Below are 12,537 nucleotides of genomic sequence, written 5' to 3'. Positions count from 1 at the left end.
AATGTAACCACTAATTTCTATAAGGCTAATAATATCTCCTAAAAAGTGGGTTTTTTTGTTTTGTTTTGTTTTCTGATTCATCTATCTTCACCTAAATTTTTAAGTGGTTCGCGTCCTTCAGAGACGGGACAACTTCTCAAACTCATGAAATTCTGTTCAACACCAAGACACTTATAGTTGAGACCACTGTCCTCTCTCTCTCTCTCTCTCTCTCTCTCACACACACACACACACACACACACACACACACACACACACACACTCGGTCATTCTTCTAAGTATCAGGGACAGATTACAGAACTTTTTACTCCGTGAAAGATTAAAAATACCAACATTAAAGTGTAGAACTGTGCGTTGTGCCCTGGCACTGGTCCCTACACTCTCAGCATCTGTCACTACGTTTTAATTTGTTCAAGTGTCACTATGGATTAATGTGTTATTTAAGTTTAGAGTTTAATGTTCCTTTTACTGCCACTTTTTATTTATTGCTGGAGGTCAGACTCCAGTTTCATACCTGTTAACGCATGTGTGCGTTAGGTACAGTTAGGTACATGTGACGTGATGTATGATGTACATGGATCTGTAGGGATAAGGCTATTAGAATTATGAAGATGACTTTCTCTCGTTGACATAAAAGTCAAGGCAGTAAGTCCCGGGCACAAGCATCAGGCTGACTAGGCTTCCTTGGGTTCACCTCTTTGTTTTCAGCCCTCTCCTCTTGACTGGGGCCATCACAGTGTACGTTGTCACACCCATGTTCCATGACAAACTCTGTCCACAGAAACAGGCTGTTTGCCTCCCGTGATTTAAGTCCCTGATAGCCTAATGCGCTTTTCTCTGCAGACAGAAATAATTTACACGATGCTTTGGAACAGTAAGCAGCAATTACCATGGCTACTTCTTCCACTCCCAAATTACCACGGCTTCAGTAAGAGCCAAATTATGCTCCGTGGGCTCTCAGGTGCAGGATCGGGTACTTCACTAAAATGGCAGGTCAGGGAGGTGAATGGTCCACACAGAGGGGGAGAGTAAAGTCAGAGCCAGAGTCCCTTGGCTTAGCCTTCCTTCCTCTGCCGGATAGATTCATTAGTCCCATTCTCTTTCCCACACCTAAGAGATCCCCCCGCCCCGCACCTCACATCCTGACTCCATAAAACTCTGCATCTTGTACAGCTCTAGGGCTCAGACTCCAACAACCCCTTCCCTCCCACGATCTTCTGCTGACTCCATAAACACAGGTTTCCTCCCTACTTAAAAATAAACGGCTCTCAGCCCTGCATTTCCTTTAAACTAACACCCTTATTTTCCTCTTATACTAGCAAAGATCTCAATAAAAAGTACTTTCTCAGCACCTCCTTGACTTCTTTTCACATTCCCTTCTCTCCTAAAAACCACGGCTATCCTCAAATGCCTCACAGAAACCCTTCACATCCGTCCTGGCAACACACACAGCTTCTTCGGGTATCACAAGCTAACGACCTTCCTCTGTTCGCCTTCCCTGATCTTACATGTCCATGCCTCATGCCACTCACCTCCCTAACCAATACCTTGCATCCTTTATATTGTCCAGGTGTCTAAGACAGAAAAGCAATCCATAACACATTAAAAAGAAAACAAGGACCTGAAAGACACCTCGCCTTCCTGACTCTCGCTGCTCTATACCTCATCCACAAGGGACTACAGCCTGACAAGCAGAACCTCCCAGTTGTCTTCCCACGCAAAACCGAGATCACCCCCTTAAAGATCTCACCCTCAAGCCCCAAAAGGAATGCCCACAGCCCAGCCCACCCTCTCAGGTACCTAAAGAACAACCCTCCTCAAACACCATCTGCTGCTCTAACTTAGACACCCCCTTTGGTTTCCCTCTGCAAAATAACACCTGGTCCTCTGTATTTTCCTATCTCGGTGAAGAGCCTCGCTAATTCCCAGATCGCTCAAGGCTGCAAGCTAAGAAATCAAACAGAGAGGAAGGGACTAGAGGACAGGACACTCAAGTCTGGCCCCAGCTTTTGTCATTAACCAACTGAGTGAAGCCGAGGCAGCTCAATCCTGTGAACTCCATTTCCTTGAGTAACTAGGGGTTTCAAGGCAGTCTTTACAGCTTCCTGCCACCTTTCCTTCTTCCCTGCTTGCCCTGCGCCCCCTCAAATTCAGAGCTTAGATGACTTTTTATTCCTGTCAAGCCTCTGTTTATAAAACGTTACCTATACTTGTCAATTTTTTGTTTTCATTTCTCAAACTGCTCCCCGTTCCCCCTAGGCTGCTGCCACCTACCTGGTCCCACATGCATTCCTTCAGGCACAGTGTTTTAAGTATCTGAGTAATCCTGTGTTCTCACCCCATCCCACTGAATCTACTCAAACTTCTTCCTGATATTATATATCCTCATTTGAATATATCTGGTTTGTTTGTTTGTTTGTTTTTTGCCTTTGCCTGCTGATTCAGTATATTCTTCTTCTAAACGATTTATCTTAAAGTATGCGTGTGTGTGTCTGGGTGGGAGTGAGGCCTTGAATCCCCTGCAGTTGTGTTATAAGCCGTTGTGAGCCACCAGTGTGGGTGCTGGGAACAAAATCCACGTTCTCTGAAAGACAAGCAAGCCCTGACCACTGAGCTATCTCTCCACACCCGGACTTGGTATATTTCTACGAGGCTTCCACAAAGAACTGTGATAATATGATCTCTACCTAGGTATCTAATGTGACCCCAGCGTCACTTTAAACTAAAAAGGGCACTTCCTCACTGGCTAGTATCAATCCTAGATGATGTCTTGAGCCCAGGACTCCAACCAGTGGCTGAGGGCTCTAATCTAAGGCAACTTCTTCCCACCTGAGAGACAATGCAAATAAAACTCTCCTAAAACAATTCAGAGGCTTCACCTTCCTCTACAACATTTCCTTGTTTTCTTGTCCTTAACCTTTGCCCCATTAAAGTCTATCCTTCTATGTTCCCAGGCCAACTTCCGCCACTGTCATTTACTGTTCTGTGTTCTACCCCGGCCAAAAGAAGCCAGTTTCGAGAAGAAATCCAGTGAACCTAAGTGGGAAGCACCATCAGGGGTAACTCACCAGAGCTTTCATTCTGATAGCATGGTCTCTCTTCTCTCTAGTCAGCGAGCCACAATCACGCCAGGCCACATGCATGCTACGTACCTTCCCTTACTCAGGTCTCCCCAGACCCACTCCCCCATCACAAGCAACTCATCCAAATACACCTGCTGCGGGTGCACCAGCTTGCCCAGGGGTTATGGTGGATGACTGTGACCTTAACAGATCTCTTCCAATCACCGAACGGATCTACCCTTCTCTCACTGGGCCCGAGGGAGCTCCTTAAGGACCTGTTCACCCGTGTAAACTCACGAACCCCTGATGTTTGCAGAGAAGACCCACAGTTGCTGGACCGACAGAGGAGTAAGAAGGGAGACTAGAAGGCAAGATTAAACAGGGGAGAGGATACACAGAAGGGTAACAGAAGAATGCTTCCCGTTCCCCAAACAGGAAATTTCAGGCACGACCATCAGGCCAGGAACAGCATTGCATATGGTGATCGTTTATTTGGCTCTTGATTCCTAGCTGGACTAAAATAAGGTCACCGTCACCTCAAAACCCTTCAGAACTGCCCACAGGTGGTGCCGTTCCAGTGCCTTACTGCAGGCTCTGTCACAGAGCCCTACCATTGAACACTATGAAGAACAAACATGGAGTAATAACCGACTTTCCAAAAGGCTTATACAAAACACATAAGCGATTAATGTGTTTATCTTCAAGTATATGATGAGCTCTTAGAATTAAGCAAGAATCTAAGAAGTATTTACAACTACACCTTTCAGGAAAAGGAGAGTTTGTTGTTGTTGTTGTTGTTTCCTAAAAGCAGGAAAAGGGTTGGAGATTGCTCAGTTGTTTAGAGCACTGGCTTCTTTTCCCAAGGACCTAGGTTCGATTCCCAGCACCCACGCACGTGGCAACTTACAACCATCCATAACTCCATTCCCAGAGTATCTCTTCCAGCTTCTGAGAGTACCAGGCACACACATGGAACAAGACATACAAGCAAACAAAAAACACCCATACGCATTAAAAGTAATAATAAAAGGATTTTTTAATAACATTTGAAAATAGTCAACATACAAGTTTGTAACCCAAGTGGATGAAGCTTTTAGTAAAATATTTCAAGGAAAAGTAGCCACTTCCTGATCTGAAATTATGTGTACCATCCAGTCTAAAAACACCTCTTCAGGGTCTAAAGACAGACACCTGCAAACTGAACATTATAGATGGTAGTTCTTTAAATGGCTCTTAATTACTAGGTGGCCTAAAATGAGGCCACCACCCCTCAAAACCCTTCAGCACTGCCTACAGGTGGTGCCACTCCATTACACAGGCTTTTTGAGACTATCAAGAGGGCTTGCTTTCACCTTCTACACAATCCGCTCAAAAGGAGTACTCTCCTACTGTAAATTCCCCATCCTGATGATTGGAATGCAGAGTCCTGCGGCTTCCTCTAGGAACTTAACGCCCTTCAGGCTACACACCAGCCACCTGGACAGCATTTAATGAAAAAGTATGCCCATTTGATTTGGTTTACTGAGTCTAGGTAAAACCAGCCAGACCCAGGTGGGAAACAAGTAGCCACAGCTACCCTACAAGTACCCTTCCATTTCTAACGTGAGAAGAAATGACTTCCTCCAAAGAGGACTCAAGAGCTGAATCTGAAGATGTACCCTATAAGAGGGAGTTCTTTAAACGAAAACCTTTCTGCTTTGAACACATCTGTAGCATGAATTTAACTGACCAACCAACTGTAGAGACCACACACACACACACACACACACACACACACACACACAGGGCACAGGTGGCCCAAATGACTTTATGCAGGCCTCTTAACAACCTTACTTCCTTTCACAGTGGGGGCACAAAAAAAAAAGAAAAGAAAAAAGAAACAAGACCCTGCCTCATTAAAAATGTTAATTTTTCGAGAAATGGGCAGATTAAGACAAACTTCTAAATAAAACTTAAACTAAACTTGTAAAATACCACTTCAGCCACAACTGAGAGTTGCACCGGTTTTCGGTTTTTTTGGGTTTTTTTAAATATTTAACCAGGAGAGAGCTAAAGTTCTAACTGCTAGATCAGAGCAGTGACCTCGGGACGCAAAGTCTAAATAACCTAGAACAAGCCAATGTAACTGCGGGTTACACGCAACAACTCGATGTGTGGCTGTTTAACAGAGCTCAGGCTGAAAGACGGACGCCAAAAACAGCACAGTGCCCTAGCCTCGGCACACGAAAACACGTTCTTAAACTATTAAACAGCGAATATACAAGGCGTCAGAAGTCAGCTTTTGCAAAGCTAAGTTATGTGCCTTTTAAATCTTTTCAAATTGCAGTCGCCTATGCAAATCCTCAATTTAAAAAAAAAAAAAAAAATCTACCAGGCACTCGGGAGTTGCTTAACAAAAGCCACTTAATGAAACCATAGTTCAAGCACATTTAAAAAAATAAAATAAAATTTAACTACATAGAAAATATTTGCTAATTTACTTTGCTATGGCACACAATTGTCTCCTTGTTTCCAAGGCCCTGCAATTCCCATCAGTGGGGGGTGGGAGTCTTACCAGACAACCGAAAGTTAGCTTTCTAAAAGAAAGCACAGTGTGGACTATGGAGCTCACAAGTTTGTCTTCCAGAAAACAGACAATTGCCCGGTCGCCCATTTCCCCGAGGCTTAGCCTAGCAAAGAAAAAAAAGAAAAGAAAAGCCTCCTTCAACCTCGGCGGGGCACTCGGGACACAGAACATCTAAGAAACTCTGCGGCTGCCACTGCAAAGATCCCAAGCTCAGGCGATCGGCTCTGGCTTTCATCTCAGCACTTGGAACCCGCTGAAGCCGAGACGCACAGGAGTCGAACTGGGAGCCCGCAGCCGTGCTCCGGGGGGCAGACAGCCCGGCGCTGCGGGGAGAACCGTGCTGGTCCCGGACCCGCAGCGCCCGCCGCCGACTCCGCAATCACCATTCCCCCCACGTCCCGCCGGTCCCCCCTGCGCCTCTGCAATCCCGGCGCCCCGAGGCCGCCGCTCAACTCCGCGAGGGTCCGCGGGCACCGGCACCAGCCGCTGACGCCCCGCGCGGCCCGAGCACCGTGGGAGGCGGGACACCCACGCGCGGCCCCAGCCTCCACTCCACCCTCGGCGAAACTTACTGCAAAGTTGGCTCCAAGTGGCGGCGGTGCGTCCGGGGGCCACGGCCCGGGGGCTCAACGCGCCCGGCGGCGGGAGCCCGCTGTGCCGGGAGCCGCACTGGGCCCGCTCGTCCGCATGGCGCCACCGGCCGTCCGAGCCCCGGCGCGTCCAGCCCGGCCCGCGCGCCCAGCTCCCCGCGGCATGTATCCCTCCGCCCGCGGCCACGCCTGCCTGCGCCGGCGCTCGTTTCGCCAGCGCCGAGACTCCCCCGGCTCGGGGCGCCCAGCTCCAGGCCGCCCCGCCCCCGATCAGAAGTGCCCGGGGGGCTACCCAGGCCGGCGTGAAACCTCAAGCGAGCGAGCGAGCACCCCGCGGGGAGCTTGCAGGACGGCGAGGGACAGTCTGTGGACCGTCCCAGAGTCCGGAGCTGCTGCCGCTGCTCCTGCTGCTTGGAAAATTTTCGGATGTTCCCTGCTAGGAGAGGGGAAACATTTGCTTACCCCCCCCCCAAAAAAAAAAGACAGAAAGGGGAGGGAGGAGGAAAAGCCACCTACGGCCTAAGCAAGAGCCGACCAAAGCGTCCCGGTAGAGTTTTTCCAACCTCCAGGAAATCCCCGAATTCGCATTTGAATGCCTCGCTCCGAGCCTGCAGCCGCTGGGGTGGAAAAACTACAGAAGGTCTGGAAAGGAATGCAGTTGGATCGGAATTTACTTCCTCCTGAAATCCACATTAAGGCCAGGGGAAATGCACAAGTTTTCCCGCGACTTGTTAATTCAGACCCACTGGGACTTCAGAGCCTCCCGGACCCCGGTGGTGACCCCCGATGCTAGCCTACCAAGACACACGCCCCCAACCCCCAACCCCCGGGTCTGTGGGACAAAGGCATCCGAGCCTCCCGAAGCGCATTCTCGGCGCTTAATTCCGCCCCAAGGGTCCGGCAGTCTGGGAACCCTGCCCCACAGCTACAAGAGTTCCGGCGAGATGGGGAGATCCCAGGCGAGCGGGCGCCCCACTTGCAGAACTCCCTCTGGCGCCCGAGCGCCCAGCCAGCGCATCCCAGGGTCGCAAGTCCATCCCCGGCGCGGGCAGAGCTCCAGGTACCGGCTGAGACGCAAAGGAGACCCAGCCGAAGCCAGCCTCGCCCTGGGACGCAGCCCAGGGAGAAGGGAGGACTTGACCTCGGAAAGTTTGTGGGGCCCTTACATTTTACCGCTGCGAGGACGAAGAGATCAGGTTTCCCTAGGAGCCGGTGCAGAGAGCTGCGGGGGGAACTGCTCGGCAGACCCGGGCTACAGAGTATTTCTTTGAGCTCAAAGTGAAGGTCGCTTCTTAAGCCATCTTAAAGAAAGGTAACTGGTGGGGGGGGGGGGGAGATAATGCTGTCTAGCAGGTTACGCTCGGAAGGAAAAAGTAGTGCCTGCAGAGAGACTGTGTTGATTGCAGCTCTGTATTCCCCGCTCACTATTTAGAACACACACACACACACACACACACACACACACACACTCACTCACAACACCCAGCAAAGGCAAGCATCGTAGCCCGCAGGCTCGCGGCTGCAATTGTGCAAAGTGCTCGAGGAGTTGCCGGTCGGTGCCGTGCAAGAAACGCCGCGAACGTGAGCGACCTGATCTCCAAGCTCAACCAACCGGTTTGCGACCCCCACGGAATTTTAACTCTCAACCAAACACAGCCTCACATGAAAGCAAGCCGTTGGGGGAAGGGATGTGAGAGGGCCCGGGGTAGTGGAGCTAGAAGGGAAAGAACAATAAAAAGTATTAAAACACACCGTTCCGTAACATTAAATCACCACAGGATTTTCTAAATGGCACAAACGAAACCCTGTAAAAAAGGAATCATCCATTAATATATACAGTAGTGCTTACTAGGACCAAAATATCAAATTAAGAATGCCAAATATTCAGGCTTACCGACAGACCTCACTGCCGGGAAGAAGTTTCACTTGGTCGCTACAGGGACCGCTGAAAGCCAAAGATGCGGTCTCCTGTGCTGCCAAAATTTGCTAATCCTTTAACCACCAAAGGAACAAAAATGGAGATACCTTTTTGGCTACAAGCGAATTGCCTTCACTGAGGAGAAGTGCAGCTCAAGTTCCACGGACATCCTTTAAATAATCGATCTCCCCCGGCGCTGTCCCCAGAGCATCACGGAAATTAGGTTGGAGAGGGGACTGTTCCAGCCTCCATCCCCCACCCCCCGACACACACACACCCAAAAAAAAAAAATCCTTTTCTCAAGCACCGCCTCTGCACCCAGTCCACCCAAACTAATTTTTTGAAATGTATTAAGTGTGGCCCCGTGTAGATGACGGCCGGGGTGGAAGCGATCAAGCTCTTGTCTGGTCCACCTCGTCAGAGTGCCGGGCAGGTCCAAGTTCGAGGTCTGAGCTGAGCTAGGAACCGGGAGCTGGGAGCGCGCCGTGCCCGGTGCGCGGACTAGAGGGCGCTGCGCCACTGCAGATCACCCGGTTCCCAACGCGCCCTCCCCGGGCACCATTTCTATAACAAGTTAGACTGAAAATAATGGACGAACGGCTTCGCTTCTCAAGTTCTTTTGAACAGCGCCCTGTGTGTATTCTGTGAATTCCAAAAGTGGCGCATGCCTGTCCTTCATCCCTGCCCCTCGCAAAGGCCGCGAGGAGCCCGGTTTCCCGAGCGCGGACCCTGTAGGACGCACACGAATTTCCCCACTCACTCACCCTGAGACGCTCCCACGTTATTTCATTTACGTTTAAACTTAAGTTCTACAAGGCATGCACTGAACAAAGAGCTCACCACGGTAGCCGGGTCCTCGGCGCTCTTCTTTACAGTCGCCGGCCGTTGGGTATTCCCACGCCGTTTGGGTATCTGTTAGGAGCCGGGCTCGAAGTACCAACTTTGCCTCCCTTGGATCTTCAGCATATCCCTAACCGGAGTGCGGTCCTCGCGTGCTGTCGGGACTCAGGTGGGCGCATTTCCAGTGGCCTCCGACCCGGGGAAAGTTTGAGCACCAAGAAGAGGTGGAGGGAGAGCGCACGAGGTCTGGAGAAGGGGCCGAGGAGAAGCCAAGTTTTTCAGGACATGTCCAGGCAACCAGCTGCCGAGTTGAGGAGTTACTGCCGGCAACTGCGGCGGATCTCTCCCTCTTTTCCCCACTCCTCCTTCCAGGAGCGGCTGGGGGAGGGGAGGTGACGTCAGGGCCCCGCCTCGCCCCCGGCTCCCCGGCGCGGACCGGGTTCTCCGGCTTCAGTCGGCCTCCCAGCCAGTTGCAGCCGCGGGCGCTCAGGCTGCCGCCGGCTCCCCCGCCGCAGGGATCTCCCCGGAGGCAGCCGTCCCCACGATGAAAGGCCGGTCCCTCTCCTCCCCGCCGGATCTTGGAGCTCCGCCGAGGCTGGCTTCCTCGCACTCAGCACCGGAGCAGCCCGCCAGTGCCCCCCGTTGCAACGCTCACCTCCGGGGCTTCCAAACCCGGTCCGGCAGCGTTTCCCACGCCTCGGACTGCAGGTGATGCTCTTCCTCTTCTGCAGCTGAAACTCGTCGCAATGTGTCCCCAGCCCTGGTTTTTGCTGGGCGGAAGCGCGATCAGTCTCCGCAGGCTTACTGGACGACTCGGACTTTGTCGTCCTCCAACTTCTGGAGATGTGATGTTTTAAAATTTAAAACGATTTAAAATTTAAATAGCTCCGGTTGTCTAGTGCTGTTTGTGGTCTTTTCTGTTGAAAATCACAGCGTCGTATTTTTAATCTACAAATCCTTTCGTCTTTAGACCTAGACTGAATCATAGATTTCTAGAGGTAGGGGGAAGAGGCGGAGGTGGAGCCAGTTTTTAACGTGTCTTACAAATGATCTGTAGTGATAGTGGCTAATACACAAATCAATCTCTACACCTTGAAACAACATAAATTTATAAAAATGCAAACCCTGTTGAAGCTTAATTTATAAGTGAATGCATCTCTTTTATATAAGCATCCAGGCTCCTGGAAAAATATCTGCTGTGGAATTTTTTTTAAATGTCCCTAAAGTACCAGAACGCATCTCCTGAACAGCATGAAATTCGAAGGGAGCCATTTATGTAAACTGACACTGCCTCCAAAAGACTGTTATTAGATTTTTAAGGAGCCTCAGAAAGGAGGGGAGGAGACTGAAGGAAGGTTCTATCAACACATATTTATCTGTTTTCATAAATACATTGGTCTGTGTATTTTGAGAGGTTAAGAGCAAACAAAGCTAGGAGGCTCAAACAGTGAAGAAAAAGACAGGGTTGGGTGTGTTTGCATAGGCTTGAGGACTGGTCCAAGCTACAGAGAACTCCCTCATCTGAGGTGTGGGACCAATATACGGTTCACATGATAAAACTTGTACGTTAAAAGCAAGCCTTCCTGGCACTTACCTGTTTACTACTCGGGTAACATCCATTCGTGCAGACAACGTTTTTTGCTGAGCATCTTAAAAGTGTCTAGCAAGCACCTAAAAGGTACTTATCACTTCTCTTGTTTTCCCCAGCCCCATATTTTTCTTTGCGATCTGGGGTTTCTTTTAAGGGAGGGGGAGGCTTAAGGGGGGGCTAGAAAAAGGAGGGGACTGATTTGGGAAGACCCTTAGAAGCCCCTGCAGACCCAGGAGCAGCAGGGGGAAGGGGACATGCAAGGGAAGACTTTCGTCAAGCAAGCCAGCCCACCTCCATGCTTCACGGTAGCAACTACGCATGTTCAGCACTCCTTTTAGGTCCATAGTTGATATGAGAAATTGACCACGTATTATTACAAGTCCTCAAAAGGATGCAAATTCTCCTGAGGCGCTGCTACGTGCACTAGTCAATTAGGCTTGATATACTGGTCTTTAGAGTTCCTTAAGCAAACCAACATATTTCAGTTTTAAAAGAACACAGATGAATTTATGTTTTATCGATAACATTAGTTCTTAAAAATAGCTCATTTTAAAAGTGAAGACAGGACACTTGGAACAGAACCCTTTGACCTGAGCGATGAAACTGGATTTTTGGACTAGCCATGTGTGGCTATTTTGATTTAAATAAAATTAAGTTTATCATTCAATTCCTTGATCTCTTAAACCGTGTATCATATATTGATTACCCACATTTGGCTAGTGGCTACTGTTCAAGTCAAAACAAATTTAAACAGCACCGAATGCTACTGGCTATGTATCTTTAAATTTTTTGCTTTTTCTTTTAAGGCTACATCAAGCATTAAATTTCAAGCTCCCATCCAGCACTGAGTCACTTCTAAAGTATGGGAGGGGTGGGGGGTGCAAAATCATGAAAGGATTCACTCATTCTGCAAGTATGTCTCAAGTACCGACAATGTGCTAAGTGAAATTATGTAAGATTCAAGTCCTAATAGGTGAGGTGTGATTAGGTGATTAAGAAATATTGACATGGCCTTTTAGCTATTTTATAGCTTGGCTTAGTGCAGAATGCGGGGGGAAATCATAATTTTTAAACAAGATAGCATTCTCAGGCATTTCTAGGAATAGCACTAGAACCAAATGCCTCTCCATAAGCCTAACTGACTCCTCCCTCCCCGCCATCCCACCATCTCTGTCCCTCTACACTGCTTTCAGATCTGTCACACTTCCTTTGCCCCTTCTTTGCACCCATATTTCTGGAGGTGGCAGGAAGTATGTCTTCTCCATGTCCCCAGATACTGCAGTTATTTTATCCTTTGTATTCAAATCCAACTCTCCTTTGGGATCTATTTAGACTCTTCAAAAGGGACCTTGAGCCACACAACTGCTTGGCCTGGTAAAAGTCAGCTGTGGTTAACTATGGACACACTGGTCTTACCTCTCCCTTCCCAATTCAAAGTAACTGAGGGCTTTCTTAGAGTGATATCTTAATGATCACCTTCCATTCTAATGATGAGATTTTAGATACCATAAAAAATCAGTCAAGAAAATATGTGGAGGCACTACCAATTGTTTGTCCATGGCGACTTGTTGTTTTTTTTTTTTAAACATGTATCTTCATTTCACTGAAAAATACATAGTGAAACAAGGTAGTTGTCGAATTTTGCCATTCCTTCAAAGATGTAAGTTCGATGTTCTCCAAGTAGTTAAAGAAAAAGAACCCTTGTCATGCTTTCTCCAGTCAGTCGTTGAAGGGTTCCAAGCTTACCGTCTTAAGAAAAAAAAAAAAATCTAGAAACTGTTTAAATGCTTTCTCAGTAGAAGTAACAAAGGGAGAATAAGCCTTGAAGTTGGAAAACATGATGTGAAATTTGTCTTTGACAGTTAAAAGTCTAAATTTCTATGATTTCACTTTCACAGAGTTTTACTTACTTTACCCCATCAAGGTCCCCAAAATGATTAAAAAAAAATCTAGCTCTTGCTTATGAGAGA

At 48.5% G+C, this 12,537-nt stretch overlaps 1 protein-coding gene across 8 annotated transcripts in view; it reads right to left on the bottom strand.

Moving 5' to 3' along the window:
• Fat1 (FAT atypical cadherin 1) overlaps positions 1-9,411 on the bottom strand; it is a 118,455-nt gene extending 109,044 nt beyond the window's left edge. For 5 of the 8 annotated variants that reach the window (XR_009591370.1, XM_060381658.1, XM_021659665.2 and 2 more), the window contains exon 1: positions 8,977-9,411. The gene's annotated coding sequence lies outside the window, so the exon portion shown is untranslated. Of the gene's footprint in view, positions 1-5,616; positions 5,732-6,200; positions 6,347-8,243; positions 8,600-8,976 lie in introns of those variants that run through there. The other 3 variants (XM_021659666.2, XM_060381654.1, XM_060381655.1) reach the window with 3 other exon arrangements.
• Positions 9,412-12,537: the final 3,126 nt, after the last annotated feature.

This window comes from Meriones unguiculatus, chromosome 4, assembly GCF_030254825.1.
Source record: "Meriones unguiculatus strain TT.TT164.6M chromosome 4, Bangor_MerUng_6.1, whole genome shotgun sequence".
NCBI lineage: Eukaryota > Metazoa > Chordata > Mammalia > Rodentia > Muridae > Meriones > Meriones unguiculatus.
This window is presented reverse-complemented; position numbering and strand designations above follow the sequence as displayed.